This window comes from Passer domesticus, chromosome Z (assembly GCF_036417665.1).
Source record: "Passer domesticus isolate bPasDom1 chromosome Z, bPasDom1.hap1, whole genome shotgun sequence".
Lineage (NCBI taxonomy): Eukaryota > Metazoa > Chordata > Aves > Passeriformes > Passeridae > Passer > Passer domesticus.
In genome coordinates, this window is record NC_087512.1 from 71,554,091 (window position 1) to 71,570,667 (window position 16,577).

At 37.7% G+C, this 16,577-nt stretch overlaps 1 long non-coding RNA gene across 1 annotated transcript in view; it reads right to left on the bottom strand.

Annotated features, from left to right (window-relative positions):
- The window catches only part of LOC135290352 (uncharacterized), a 31,961-nt gene that overhangs the window by 15,065 nt on the left and 319 nt on the right, over nt 1-16,577 (bottom strand). The gene's annotated exons all lie outside the window — the stretch shown is intronic.

A 16,577-nucleotide genomic window follows, 5' to 3' on the forward strand; every position in this document is an offset into this window, starting at 1 on the left:
TAAGAGAGCTCTCATAGTTCTTTAAAAAATATTTTCAAGATCTGAAAAGACCTAATTTTACATCCTGTAGTATGGATGAAAGTATAAAAGCATTGCTTGTCTGAACATCACAAAGAACTGGCCATTGAGAATTTTACAGCCAGGTCTGTATTATGAAGATGTAGAAAGCTATATGTTCCCACTGCAAGTAAAGCATTAATCATCTTGATGAGGATGGATATTGTCCTTCTTTAGAAATGGGTTAATAAGAAGTAGATATTTCTGAGTTACAGTGCTGGGTTACTGCTTTTTAGCACAACACAGCAATAATAGAGAATAACAAAAGACATTTATTACCAATTGCTGCCTTTCTATCAGCGAAGAGAAAATTTTGCAAACTTCAAGGTGTTTTATTAAAGCAGAAGACACAGAGGGCACCTCCACAGCATTATAGTCCTCTTGAAATTAATCTGTTTTTACACTATGCTGTACCTCAATCATAAATTATTTCCATGAGAATTGCATATCATTTAAGGATGTAAATTCATATGAATTGAAACACCTACTTTTTCAGATTAATTTCTATAGCTTAAGTATGGATGTTTATTGTCCCATGCATAGCAGGATCACAAATAAAATAGAAATACTTGGAAAATAAAATAAAATTTTATATATGGTTCCAAATTATTGTACAAATGAGATCTGGAAAAAATAAGGAGGAAAATCTTTCTGGCATATAAAGATTAAAATGGAACACTTTGTTATAAAACTAGTTACATCCCTTTAAGAAAAAGTCTAGGCAGTGGGTGAAGATGGAGAATTATTTTAACTTTAACACAAGGTGTATTATTCATGGTTATATTCTTATCTATATTCATGGTTAATTTTTAGTTTTGTACCACTCAGTACGTGGTACAAATGTCAGAGATTAATGTGGCCTTGTGTTAACTCCCTACATCTGTGACTAATAAGCCTTGTGTCAGCTAATGCTTCCGTGTTTACTTACATCAGTGATTAATGAGTCCTAGCTGATAGCTTAGTTTTGAAAACAAGGATTGTGTGTCAGAGCTAAGAATGATGAGAGAAGTACATTATGACCTGACCACATATTTGAGATACTCTCAAGGAGAAAAGATTTATCAGAAGACCTGGAACCATATCCAAACAAGTCTATGAAAATAATTAACATATATGCATGTATTCAGGAAATGTGACTAATTTGTATTTGTTTCAGAAATGTAACCTGAATGCATGCATGGTTTGAGGGGAAAGCCCCATCCTTCCAGTGCAGCTAATAAAGTAATATCAGCTATCTAACCTAGAAAAATGGGTTGGAGAGTTTATTTCCCAGTTTTCAGTGACAACCATTATGATTTTTTTTTATTCCTGTTGGAAAAAACCTCTTTAACTAAATAGTTAATTATGATGCATAATCAATACCAAACAGAGTATTCTGAGTGTTTTTTCAGAGTTGTTCTAATGATAACACCTTAATGATTTATGAATATTATTATAAAGACCAAGTACCATTATAAGGTTTTCTGAAAGATATTTTGACAATAGTTAACAGATTTTCCCCAGGTTAACAGATTAAATCCATTCTTATAATTATATTGCAGCTTTAAAATGTGCCATATGAAATGACACAATAACCTTAGCAAACCATGGGGAGAGAAGCAAGTCTGGATGGAGATGTGGTCAGAATCATCATCATCACATCAAGACATTGAAGATGACTTGCAACCACAGCTCACAGCAGTAGGACATGAGCCCTTGGCACTAAACCTACAGGATGAGGGAAATCGTGAGGTCAGTGTCCTTGAGCCATCAACGATGGAAACTTCATCCCACAGCTCATGCATGTGTGAAAAAGCCCCTTAGACACAATATGTGACTTGAGACCAAATCCTGTATTTTGTCATGAAAAATGTCCTCCTGAGCTGTCAATCAGTTACTGGCTTCTTAAAAGAAGTTGTACCTTAGAGGTGAAATGTGATGGTAGGTCAGAGAAAACTTCCAAAAGAAAAGAAAAGGTAATATATAAATACCCAAGAAAATATAAAATACCCAAGAAAAACACTGAGTACTGAGGTTAAGCCTGGTACAAAGAGCATATGCCCACTCCCAGCTGTCTTGTGTGAGGGCAGCAGAGACTCCCTGTATGCCTATGACAGGAGTGGTAAGCACATTGCAGTAGTAGCCTGCTAGCATGTTTATTTTGTCTGTCTGCTGCATGCTATGTGGATTAGCCACTTAATAATATTTCTGTACTCATGCAGTCTGTATGATGCTGTTTGTGGAGACTCATGGCAGGGTTCAAGCCCAAATAGATGTGAACAAGTTGAGTGTGGATTATATCTATACCCATGCATAGGTCTTCCAAGCCAGTAACCAGCACTCCATGCATGGAGTCTGAAGATTAGTGATATCCTGACAATTCAGATGACCTGATACTGGAAATTTCTCAAAGGGAATAAATTACAGTAAATCACAAATACCTGCAAAACAGGAGATCTAAGGCGGAACTGGAGAAGAGTGAGGATCTGTTACTACGGAAGTTGATGTCAGTCCTGGCTGTGGTGGCAAAGCACAGTAGGTAGAAAACCCTGAGGGTGTTTACCTTGATTGTGCCCTTTTTAGGAGGTTTTTCAAAAGAAAAATTAGCAGATCAGCACTGTTTCAAATTTCTTATGCTTATGCATGGACTACATATAACAGAAACACTTTAGATTTTTGTCTACCCTATCCTAAGGGCATGACTCTCCCTTCCAGGGGGAACACTTGGAAATTTCTTTGTAATAGCCCCATTCAGATGGCCACCATATGCAGTGTAGAAGAACTGAGTGTGAGAGAGGTCAGGAACAAATTTTCTTTGAGACTGACCTTGTTCTTGACTCTGGAGGGAGTCAGAACATGATATTTAACTACCATCACCAGTCCTGTTGCATTGTATGAGTCAAAAGGAGGTCAATTTAATTGACTTGAATGTTTTACTAAAAAAAAGACATTAAAGTAAATATCTTTGAGGCACTAATAAAAGTAGAATAGGACTATTTTCATGGATTTTGTTGATTTCTTTCCATGCTGTGTTGTCTCTGAGAAATTTTATTTACTTCTTTTCCTCAGGTCTTTATAAGAGTGAAACTTAAACAGGTCTGCATTAGCACACTGTGAGATCCTAAATTCACAAACTTATAGTCCTCCTTAGATGATAGACATCTGCTGTGGTTTGATATTAGCCAATTGCCAGGCACCAGACAAAACTCTGCTAGAGATGGGCAGAGGAGCGGGAAAAAAAATTAATCAAGGGCTCATAAGTTAAGGTACAGATTGGGAGAAAACAGGTCCAAATTTAATGTAAAGTATACATAAAGGCATAAAGTAAATTTGTTATTAGTAGACTCAGAGGAGGATAACAAGAAGTGAAAATAAGCCTTTAAAACACCTTTTGTCCCCCCAGCCCCTCTCTCCTTCCCACTGACAGTGCAGGGGCATAGGGGTTTGGTCAGTTTGTTACTCAAGATATTTTTCTGTTTGCTCTGGCAAACTCTGCTATGCCGTGGGGTCCCTCTCACAGGCAAACCGTCTTCCCAAAACTGTTGTGGCATGGGTCACTCATGCACTGGGTGCAGTCTTTTGAGGATAGGCTGCTCTATCTATCTTCTAGTTTGGAAGCAAGACTCTCTCTCTGGAAGCAGGGGCTCTCTCTCTGTTTGGGTCTCCCACTAGACCACAGCTTTCTCTGGCATCCTCCTGCTCCAGCGCTTTTCCCGCAGGCTGCGAATGGATCTCTGCAGCCCCGTGGACTTCAACCATTAGAGTGACAGTTTGTTTTATCACAGTCCTCACCACGGCCTGCAGAGGAATCTCAGCTCCAACACTTGAAGCACCTCCTCCCCCTCTTCCTTTCCACTGACCACTCAACTGTTGCCATGTGGTTTTCCTTCACATGTCCTCCCTTCCTCCTCTTCTCTGACTAGAAGAAAAACTGCTGTTCGTAGGTGCCATGGCCAGCCAGTTTCACTAATTCAAAGATTCTTGCAGGATCCCTCCCTGGTGCTGAGAGGTTGATCTCGTCTAGGTTCCATGTTGGAGAGTCACTCACCATGTCACTGCTGGCCAGGCGGCCCTGCCGCCATCGCACGGGCAGTGGTGGCTGCTGTAGCACTGCTGATATTTAACACTCTCTTCATGCAGGAACGGGGAGCCCCTGCCCTGCCCTCTTCACCCCCAGTGTGGTTGGTTGGGGTGGCCGGGCAGGCAAGGCCTGCTGCGGGCCACGCCGAGATGGTGGCGGCCCTGCCAGCACATTGCCACGCACCACGCTGGCGACGGCCCCCGGCGGCGCTTCGCTACCTCTGGAAAAAACTGTGCGTGCCCTGTTTTGGTTTTCTTCTTAAATATGTCATCAGAGAAGTGTTAATAACCTCTCTAACTGGGCCAGCAGTGTGTTCATCTTCAGTCATCAGAGACTGGCTCTGTCAGACATGGTGGAAACTTCCATCAGCTTCTCACAGAAGCCACTTGTGTGGCCCTCCCCTACTAGTGAAAAATTAGCCAAATCAACACAACATATTACATATGCTGGAATACCTTCAATATATCAAAAATCTCAGTCAAGGGAACACTTAAATATTGGTTTACCAATTTACAAACTTACTACAAGAAAATTAAGCAAATGAAAATCCCTCAGTTATTCAAGAGCTCATTAGGATAGAGTTAATTGTCTCATAGCAGTTCATGTGATGCTAGGTTTAAGAGCAAAACTGTTGATTACAGACCCATGCTCCTGTTATTGCTTGAGGACTGTTTGCACAACATTGGAGTCTACTCTGTTCCTCATACTGTCCCTCCCATGAGCAGCTGGAGCTGCACTAGATTGGAAGGCAACACAGCTGGCACAGCTGACTGAGATCTGAATGGATGTTCCATACTATACGATGCCAATGCTCAGCTCTAAAGAGATGGGAAAGAAGAGGGAGAGACAAATCACAGCATTTGTCTTCTCTGATGGCCTATCTCTGTGATGGAGCCTTGCTTTCCTGGAGATATCTAAACACCTGCTAGCTGACTGCGTTAAACTGCCATCAACTCACAATTTTTTGCCATTTTAGCCTTCCCATACTCTCCCCCACACCACTGAGGAGCAGAGAGTTGTAGCATGGGGCTCACCTGCTGCTGCAGGTTAAACTGTCACAGGTGATGGAGACGAACTGCAACACTGAGTGCATTTCTGGGCAGATTTGACAGAACAGTTCAGCTTTCAGCTCTTGTTTAAACTATTGGATTCACCATAAAATGATGACTGAACAAAGTGGAGTTGACACATAGGCACCACTTCTAGAGCCCCTACCTTGTTGAATCTGTTGTATTCAGTGCAGACATAAAACTACGTAGCATTGAAACCTGATATTTTTTGGTTCTAGAAAATATTTTTTGTTGTTATTTTTGTGCAAAAAAATATATTATAACAATAAGGAATAAGTTGAGTTAGCTGACAAAAGACTACATATGATACACAGTGAAAATCATGTTCTATGCAGTTATTCTCTTGGGAAGACATGTAACAAAGAGATATTGGCTGAAAGCAGATTCTGCCTCCAAATGTCTGGACACACTGCAAGAAAGAATTTTTCAGAACCTGTTCTCAAACCTTCTTTCAATCTTATTTCACAATGGTGACCAAAATAAAAATTAGAATCAAAACTCATGATCATAAATTTTCTAGCAAAGAGACCAGAATCCAGATAGAAATTTTGCAAGTTCAATCCACCACACCCACTTGCAGCATGAGATGGAAAGAAATAGTAACTAAATAACAGCCTCATGACTCTTTATCTGAGGTGCACTACAGAGTGCAAAGGACAAATTCCAGTGATAAAGTAATTCTGTGCTTTATTTTGACAAATAAAACATCCTGAAGTCTGTTGATGCTAAAAATGTGATTACTTAAAGACAAGATTTCCAGGAGATAAAACACTAGAAAGCCAGAAATTCTGGTCCTCAGAGCCAATTCCTTTTCTGAACATCTTCCTTGAATATATATATATATAAATGCTTAAATATTGGGCTTTGTGGACTTCTTCTCAAATAAATTAATTTTCCCATTTCCATTTTCTAGTATGGAGATAGTTCTTTCTTTCAAAACTATAGTATTCTTAAAAAATAATTTGAGAAATTACTAAAATGAAGGAAAGGAACAAGGAAACAAAACAAAGGAGCCACTCTAAAAAAATGTGTTTACTTCCTTTGATATTGCCTCACACATCTACCTTGTGCTACAGTATTTCAATCCCCTCCTGGTCATATCAGTATTTTGAAAGCTTTAAGCTTATGTAATTATTAGAAATAAATCCTCATAGGTGAGTTGGAAAAATATACTCTTGGGATAATCATGGTTGTTGTGCTGTATACATTGTTTCAAATTAGGTGACAGGTGTTAGAAAACTTAGCTAAACTTTTGTGGCATCAATTTCATGGAGATTTAAAAACTATTCTAATAAGCAAAAGTACACTAATAAGGTTTAATCTTACAACAGCAAACAGAAAGCCTACTAATTAGACAGATCAGCTATAGAGATAATATACTACTTATCTTATTGGGAACTAATTATGCAATTTAAAAGAAACTCTAGATTCAATAATGTAACCAGCTTATCAGATAAAATGTTCTACAAAGGTAAATAACTGAAAGACACAATAACTATTCAGCATTTCCTATGTCTTTTCCTTTTAGATGTTATGTTACATGTATTATTGCAAGTTTCTCATGTCTGTTTGCATAGCAAGATAACCAACTAAACAACTAAATATTTTATCCTCCGCTTTGCCTATGAAGTACCAAATGTAGCTGATTAATTTATTATATGTCTGCAGAAAAAAAGAATATTAAGGTATTGTTCCTTGGTCTGGTAAAGTAATAAGCACAAGTTCCAGGGCAGAAAAGAGGCTTTAATACCATCAGTATTTTATAAAGACCAAGCAAAACTTTAGAACTAAGCTTGGCTTTGGAAAGAGGAAACCATGTGAATTGTACTCTAGATGGTAACAGTAACTTAAAGTTATTTAAAAAGAGGGAAGAAACCAAACTAGGCAAAACAGACAGGTCAGAGACAGGATCAGCAAAACTAAATTATACAGTAAATCTGAGCAAGCAATGGAAACCAACATGTGACTTTGCTTCAGCTTGTTCATGGCTTTGCCATGGCTGCAGTATTATATCAGACCACTGACTGGAAAAAGCAAATGTTGCTTTACAGTCAGAAAATATGGTAATTGGTGCAGCTGCATCTCTTTTGAGACTAAAAAATTTAGAAACTAATGCCCATTGGTTTTAGCTGGTATATGGCACCACACTGGCAGAGTGTGCCAATGGCACCACCACATATGGCAGAGGCCTCCCAGCCTCTTTGGGGTTTCTCACCAGTTGCCTTATGGGACCCTCTGGCAGAAGCAAACAATAATACATGCAGAAATAGGGATGATCTTGGAAGTAACACCTGTCACTAACCACCTGCAGTGATTTCTGTGCTGGGATGGAGGAAAAATACTTTTCTATATTGATCAGGATAAAGACTTGTGTTAGAATGAACAAAAGATGCAAATTATTGTCATCTCCCCATGGTCAGAAAATGCTAGTTTCCTCAGCATTTCTCACTGATATCACAGTGCTTGGTGAAGTAGAAACCATGAGCATCCTCTGTAGGGTAAGCAGGGACTGCTTACAAGCAGACCCCTGAGGTCTACATGGCTGCACCTCCAGCAGTCAGCCCCCAAAGGCTCCTTGAGGGATCAAATACGTATATTTTATAACAGCAGCCTAGAAGGACATGTCTAAAAAGGGTTTGTTAGAAATAGCTGCACAGCAGCCACCTCTGCTGCTGCTTGCATCCCCAGAGATGAGTGCTCATGCCTAGACAGCTCTGGCATTTGACACTTCTCCTGGATCATTCTGCAGGCTTCTCCTGCTCCCAACACAGTATCTTCTCTCTCTTGGATTCTCTCCATAATTTTCAGCAGGGAGCACAAGATCTCCCACAAAATGCATGGATCAAACACACATACTCACTCTCTCTGAAGAAAATACCAGTCAATTGTTGCTCTCTAGATGCGCTAGAGGTTAACACAGGGCTGTATACCTGTATTTCTGTGAAATTCCAGGGCAATTACTTCATGCTGTATTATTTTTCTTGCTGATCCAGAAAGTTTGAATCAGTGTACAAAGCAAAGTTGTGCTCAGAAACTACACTCCAGTATGGCTTGACTAATATTGCAGAAGACAGAGAGGTTTTTGGGCTTAAATTGCAACTTTAAATCTATCCGCTTGGTTCAAAAAACAGGGAACATGATATAAATTTTTTCAAAACCAGAATACAGGAACCTGCATCAGCAAGTTATATATATGTGTACACCTCAGCATCTGTATGAGTAGAACTGAACTTCAGGAAGAAATAAACACAGCCATTGGAATCCAGCTAAATTTGGTCAGTCTGCTTATTGTTTGTTAATAATTTGCCACCTTCTTTCAAATTTTGCTACTTGTGTGAATATGAAATTGTCATAGCCAGACTATAAGAAGACTGTTTGGTATTGTGGTTTAAGTATTTCTTTATTGGAAGGATTTCATGTAGTACCTTGTTAGGTTACAAGAAAAGTCTAAATATTTCTCATGGAGCTCTGTATATCATATATGTCACCAGCCACATCTCCATTCTGCAACAATGATTGGTATAAAAGATCTACTGACCACATTCACTGTAATCCAGAAGGAAATATCATTTTATCACTTAATAGGTAGGGGCAGACCCTTCAGAAGGAAAAATCAACCCATTAACATGAGCTAAGGGCTTGACTCGTGGGTGATCATATGGATAATGAGTCCTTTATTCTGCTAATGGTCTACTGTTTGTAAATATCCAGGAATGAAGTAGCTTTATCTAATAAAAGAAGAAAGTAAAACACTCTGAAAAAAAACCCAAAAAAAAACCAACAACATTTATCAGCACTAACTGCTCCATCACATTAATGTCCCCAGGTTACCCAGCAGTTACTCAGAATATGACAAAAAGAAAAAAAACTATTATATTTAATATTATTTTGTTACCAAGGGAGAATACTGCACACCCTCAATACTAAGACATTTATTATAGTAGCTGTGTCACTATAATGACAAGTACTCTATGACAAGTACTCAATGGGACTTGTGGGGGATTTCTGCTAGGAATTGCCTAGAAAATCTGCTTAATTTCCTTTTCCCAACAGTCTCGTCTTGTAGTGGATATATTAACTGTATTAGCTGACTCTACTATTATAGCATCTGGTTACAACATCTGTGGAGATTATGCACATAATCAATTCACATAATCTAGGGAACAGGGAACAGCAATCAATGAAAAGTGGCTAGGCCTTGTCCAAGATCATACGTGGCTCACCCCATGTTACCCTTTTCCTGGTATAGTGCTTAACCACAAATTCTTTGTACCACTTACCAAAGTGCTTCAAATGGACAATAAGTATAGCAATAAATAACTAACATTTCTGTCATGACATTCTGTAATTCCATTGCATTTTTACAGCTATGAATAATATTTTGCAAATATAAGCGTCTCTTAATAGAATGACCTTTTCTATAAGTATGATATTAAAACTCATGATAGGCACTATATGGTGAATCTCTTATTTCAAATATGCACAGCTTGAAAGGTCTCAAATCACTTTTGGTCTCTTTACTTTTACCTGAAGGAAATATTTTTAAGACTAAAACTGCCACAGAGAATGGCTGCTATATAAAATAATTTCCACTGTCAATTCTTATTTCCAAGTCATTCAAAATATTCACCTTTCTAATGTTATTTCCATATTGCATTTGTGCCTAAAATTGAACAATTTAGAAACAGCTAAATAAAAATTCATCTGCTTTCTGAGAGAATACTTCTGGCCTTTGTTTCAGATTCTTTATTTCTACCTCCTGGACTATCTACATTATTTTATACACACTATACAATACCTCCTCTGCTTTTAAAGAATATGAAAACACAAGTAGTTTTATGCTTTCAAAAATAAAAATTAAGAAATTAATGATTTTTTTCTGGGAGAACTTCATAACTATCATAGGAATAATTTAGGATTCATAAAAATACTAGAAACTTTTTAACTTTGTAAAAGAGGGAAGGATTGTGCATGTTCATTTCAAATTTGTTCTGACAGCCTTGCAAAGGTGTTGGATGAATGTTGATTGGTTGAGGGATCAGGAACTCAAATACTCTTTTCCTCTATCCTTCCAACTGCAGGGAATATTGGAAGACACAGAAAGACCTAGCTGGACAACACGTGGCTCTGAGACCTGTATTATTGGCAGAATTTTGGGGGTTTTGATCATGGGTTAGTCAACAAGACACCAAACCAGCTGACAAGAGATGGGTGCTCACTTTTCCTTAAGGGGAAAGAATCTTTGCACAAACATTAGCAGGACTCCTTGAAATAGCTTTAACCTATGAGGGGGAAAGGGATAAAACCACGCTTGTTAGAAACGAGCCTAGGGATGGCATGACAGTGTTTTAGAGAAAGTGTGCCAGTAAGGTCCTTCCCCATGCTCCACAATGTCCTGAGCACACTGGAGCAAGCTGTAATGGCCCTGTACTAATGCATGCAACACCCTAGCTATCTCAGTGGGGGTGAGGGATTGAGATCCATGTGGCAGCAAAGACACGAGGGTTGTTGATGTGTTGGAAACCACAGACGTACCTCAGAACATTCACTCAGAAACTAGGGTCTCACCCCCAAAAAAGGTGTCACGGTCAATAGCCCATATGAAGTGTTTCTACACCAAGCAGCACAGGAGATGGTGGAAATCATTGTGAAGACGGAAAATTATGACATTGTCAGAATTGTAGAAATATGATAGGATTACTCACATAACTGGAGTGCTTCAAGGAATGGCTATAAACTTTCCAGAAGGGATGGCTGAAGAACGAGTGGGGTAGCCCTACTTCTTAGGGAGTGCTTGGATTATCTAGAGGCCGATCACAGAAAGGAAAGGACCGAGCATTTATGGATAGGAACCAGATGAAAGACCATTGATACGTCAAGGGAAGAGCCTGTTATAGATGGCTCAGGGTGAAACAGCAGATGTATTTTACAAGCAGCTGGGAGGAGTCTCATGATTCTCAGCCTTGTTGTCAGGGGGGATGTCAACTTACCAGATGTCTACTGGAAATCAAGCACAATGGAGAGTAAGGTTCCTGGAGTGTGTGGAAGATAACTTCCTGCCACAAGTGATGAGACACCAAGCTAGAGAAGGCACCTGCTGGGCCTGTTGTCTGTGAATAGAGAAGGGCTAGTGGGTGATGTGACTGCCAGAAACTGTCTTGGGCAGAGGTGGTTATGAAATTATATAAATTTGAAGTTCTACTAGAAGTAAGGAGGGAGGGCAGCTGACCAGCTGCCTCTGACCTCCAAAGGTCAGACTTTTGCCTGTTTGGGAGTCTGATTGAAAGACTCTTTTGGTAGGCAGTCCTGAGGGGCAACAAGTCCAGGGAGACTTGGCACTGAAAAATGAGACCTCTTCAACATCCTCACAATAAGTAGCTGAGGGACTAAATTCTTTCTAAGAAATAGATCTTTTTTCCCACATTTTTAGTAGAAGAGTTAAGTTTGTCTCTGAAAGCTAGGGCTGAACACCAGCTTTGCTTTATCTACAAATTCTGTTACAGGACTTCTGACCTTGTACAGAAACTTGGATTCAAGGTCTCTGTTCTGTAATTTCCTGTACTATAACACCATGCTAAAATTTCAGTAACTTGTGAGTACAAAAGTTTTCATTGTTGACATATATCTGCAAAAAGATCTTTTAATTTTATCACTGACTTCAGAAGATTATAAAATATGAATTTTCATTTACATATGTTTATTTGGCAATTTTCTTTATTTTCTGTATCTAGTAACATGTTTTCCTCCAAGTGTATTTTCCTTCTTTATTTTTTTAGGGTTTTTTTTCCCCTGCTTCTAATTTCTTTAAAAAAGGTAGAAACCACACATTATTCTATGTGATCAGATATTTAAGAATTAATGGCATTTTTTCCCATTTTAGACCTGAGGCTTACATAGCTGTGTAGTTCACACCACTTTGCAGTAAAACACTAAGGCTCTGATCAATTGAAAATTGTCAGTTAGGCTTCAAAATACATTCTTCTGAGGAAAATGTAATTTAAGAAAAAAAATATGGAATCAAAAAAACTCTTTAGCAGACCCTGACATTTTGCTTTTTAAATATTAATTATACTTTAGCTTCTCCCTATTTACATTGTTAAGTGCTTGGTTGTGACAAAAAGGATACAATATTTTCTTGAGAAAGCCACAGAGCAGCTTTGCTAGATAAAATTACTTGCAGCAGGTAGTTTTTGGCAATTAATATTACAAATTCTTGTCACAAGAGGCTCAAGGAAGGCACTTCCAGGTTGCTAGTTTTCTCTATAAAATTAAGGAAAATGCCAGAAGTGTCAGGCCCACTGAGATAATAATTTCTGGGAGTGAAAGAAGTGGAAAATGCTAAAATTACCATGTTTATGGACATTGTAGAAAATGATTATTAAAGATTATTTAAAACTTTTTGGTAGCCTCATATAATATAAACCCTACAATTTCTCTCCGAAATAATGCATTAGTAAAAATATAGAAGTTTAATACGGTTTTGCTTATAACTACTACTGCTTATGACTAGTGATCATAGAGCAAGAAAAGAGTATCTTTTTCAAGAGAAATTCTCTAACATTTGCAAATTCCTATTGTTAAATCTTGTGTTTGTGGAGGTTACAGTGCTCATTTTCCCTCTCATGTTCTCTAAGTCTGGAAAAAAAAGTTTAAAAATGTTGTGCAAAAATTTGTTTTAACTTTCTCAATTAGAAAGCAAACAATTTGTACTCATCATGTGTGGTAACTGGACACCAGCCAACAAAACTAAGCACTACACAGCTGGTCAATCCCCCTTCCCTTAGCAAGACAAGGGAGATAACAGAGCAAAAAGAGAGAACACTCAGTAGTCAAGATGAAGAAATTTTAACACGCAAAGTAAACAAGAGGAAAAAAATCCCTGACCCCAAACAAACAAGTAACAAGGTGATTACTCACCACATTTCACAAGCTAGCTGATGCACAACCAGTCTCCAAGCAATACCTACCCAACCTAAAACTTTTCCCTCACTGATAAACATGATGTCATAAAGTATGGAATATCCCTTTGTATAGTTTGGGTCAATTTGTCCTGGATGTGCCCCTTCCAAGCATCTATAAGAAGTCAGTGGTGTATACTATGATTAGGGCTGTGTGGTTGTTTTGGCTTTTTTTTTTTTTTGGTTGGTAGGTTTGTTGTTTGGTTTTTGTTTTGTTTTACTAGGGTGTTTTTTGTTGGGTTTTTTTTTTCCCTTCTGTACAAAACCCTTGTGATGTAGATGTAAATGATGAAAGGTTTTCAGATCAAGTCAGAAATTAAATTTAAAAATAGGAAAAAATAACTGAACAGAATATTAACAGAGTTAGACATGACTACATCAAAGCACTACATGGCAGAGAATCTTAATAGCCCATAATACAGCTGAAGTGATCTTTTTTTCTTCACTGATTGAGATTTAGGCTGCTCTGCAAGAAGACCTAAGATGTTACATTTCTACACATTACCTTATTTGCTTGCTTTGGTATTACCTCTTCATATAATTTTGTTTTTGTGGATTTACAAATCACGTTGTGCAAAACAAGTGTTTCTTATTCCCAGGCAGCTTTTGTACTTGTGCAGTTATCTGCCTGCATTAAAATATTCACTCTATTAAATAATGCTGTACCACCCCTAGATAATACAAATGTCACTGGCTATTTCCTAGGTCTAAGTCTTGTGTGTAAGAAAAACAACAAATACTACTACTATACAAAAACTCCTGTGATGTTCAGTTCTTCTTCCCAAGTTAAATGGGATTGCCCCACATATCTGCCACTAAGCATCAAACCCGTGCATATATCTGGCCAAGGTGACTGAACAGTCTTCCTCCTGTTAACATGCACTTTGTTATAGCCATAAGATTAAGACATAAAATGGCATTTTAAAAATCAAACAAAAACTAAACCCAAGACCCACCTCATTATCACTTACTTTTTAAATAATATTAGATAATACTATTTTACCTCCACTTGCTGACTTGCTGGTTTTTGTTTTTTTTTGTTTTGTTTTGTTTTGGTTTTTTTTGGAATGGTTGTTCCTTCAGAAATTCAAAATCACTCCAGTTTACACATTTCAACTTCCACTTTTATTCAGGCAGTGTTTGAATACATTGTAGTTCCCTTTCAGGCTAGAAACTGGAACAGTATCTGTAAGTGCTGTTGTATTAGTCCTACAGATGAAAAATAAAACCTGAAAGAGCCCTGCTGGTGCTGGCACAGGACATTACCTGAGCACAGTTCCAGCCTTTTCTTTCGTGTTCGAAGATTTCACAGCCCTAATCTGGAATGGCCAAGCTTCAAAGGAGAGCATTGCAATGAACCCTCTATCACAGCCCCCCGCCCTGTGCACAAAGCTGCATTTCAGGGATGTTAAGGCTGCTTTCAAGTTGGGGCATGTGTGTATTTAATAGGGTGAAGTGTGATTATCAGTTTCAATGTAGCCATTTGAGAACAGGAAAGAAAACAACTAATTTTTCTCTTAATACAAATTAATACTTAGTAAGCAATTCACTGTTAAACATGTCAGTAAATATACCAGGTGAGCCTCATGAATAAAAAGACGGTGACCTTTTATTTTACCAGTCTAAAAACCAGTGCATAAAAAGGATATGCAGGAAATTTGATAATAGTCTATTGCAGTAAGTATAGCAGTTTACGGACCTTTTTAAAAAACTGATGATTTAATGAATTCTACGTGGATATCCCTGCTAGAGCCTAGTCATTCTCTAGCACTTCTTTTGATAAGGAGGATAATTTCAGCAGTGTTTCTCACATAAACTTGGCTGCCAAGGTTTGCTCAATAGTAGTACAAATGGCACCAAAAGTTTTGGGGGTTTTATTTTTTTTTTTTTTTTTGTTTTGGTTTGGTTTGGGGTTTTTTGGGGCTTTTTTTGTTTGTTTTTGTTTTTGTTTTGTTTTGTTTTTTACTTAACCAGATACGTATAAAGACAATGAACTTACCTAGGGTATTTAAGCCTTGAATAGCAGCAGCTACAGAAGACCAGTGAATTGTTGCAAGTGGTAGAAATTCCAGTCAATGTAAGAGACAAAGAACCTGAAGTAAGTTGTTTGGGTTTTTTTGTTGTTGTTAAAAGTAGTTTTTCACAAGGATACTGTACTCTTTCAAAATGGATGGAATCCTTCTTTTGCTGTACCTCACATGAGAATATATAAAGGAACTTTTACAGCTCCTCACAAAGTGGCACAACATAATGTGGAATAGATTTTTTCTGCTTCAAAGCATTTGCTCTTTCTGCAGTGATACTAGCATCAGATGAACCCCCAAGTAAAAAGCAAGTAAGCATCCACTATACCTCAGATTCTTTTTCATTTCATGACAATTCCTTGTAATTTTCAACAGTGCTTGACAACTGAACAGCTTGAACACAGGGTGCAGTGATGCATGAAAATGCTTTCTGGTCCCCCTGCCCTGCCCTGGTTAAATAGTGTACTGAACTGGAAAATAGATACAGATAAAACTGGCCCTGGTTATCTATAGGTCACATCAGATTTGAACTGGTCAGTGATTCATGTTTAACCCAATTAGAGTTAAACCAGCCACATTTTTTCTACCCTCATCCCACATGAAATGGATTGTCTATCACTCTCAGCTGGTCATAGTGTTAGCTTTCAAGAACACATAATCACATAATCATGGGTGTCAGGCGTACAGACCCAAATCTGACTCAGACATGGTTTTGAGCTGAACATGTTTTATATTCTGTTGTCATAGAACTTACATATGAATTATTAAACTTACATTGTTCTATTGTATACATTAATTTCATCCAAGCATGGATTTCTTGTGGTCCCCCTCAAACCCCTAACATAGTTTCTCATGATTCTTTAAAAAATGATTATATATGATCACATCTAACAATTACATAATTTATCATATACTGATTACACAAGTGCAGTTTCACATGATCCAGCAAACACAAGGCCTAACATTTCCCGGGGCCTACCCTTAACACTTTCCCAGGGCCTACTAAGCCTAACTTTCTTTTTAACTCCCCAAATTTTCTATAATTTTAAAATCTCTTACTGTCAATAGAAGTATTTTACAAAAATTTCTCAAAATGAGTCAGATGAAAAATGTAGAATTTAATGAAAAAATGTTTAAAATTATGTGCAAATAATCATGTGGTGTCAAGTACACAGATATATCATTGCTATAGCAATGGTTTCTTCTTGGCCTCTTAAAACTTACCATTTTGAAATTACTTATTTTAAAATACAGATGAAGGCAATCAACTTTTCAAAGCATACTTACACATTCTTAATGAAAATATTCTTAAAGCGATACTCTAGTGTTTAGTCAGATTATAGCAATATTACTAGCAATAATGGCTAGTGTTATTAGTCAGATTATAGCAATAATGCCTTGGTATTAT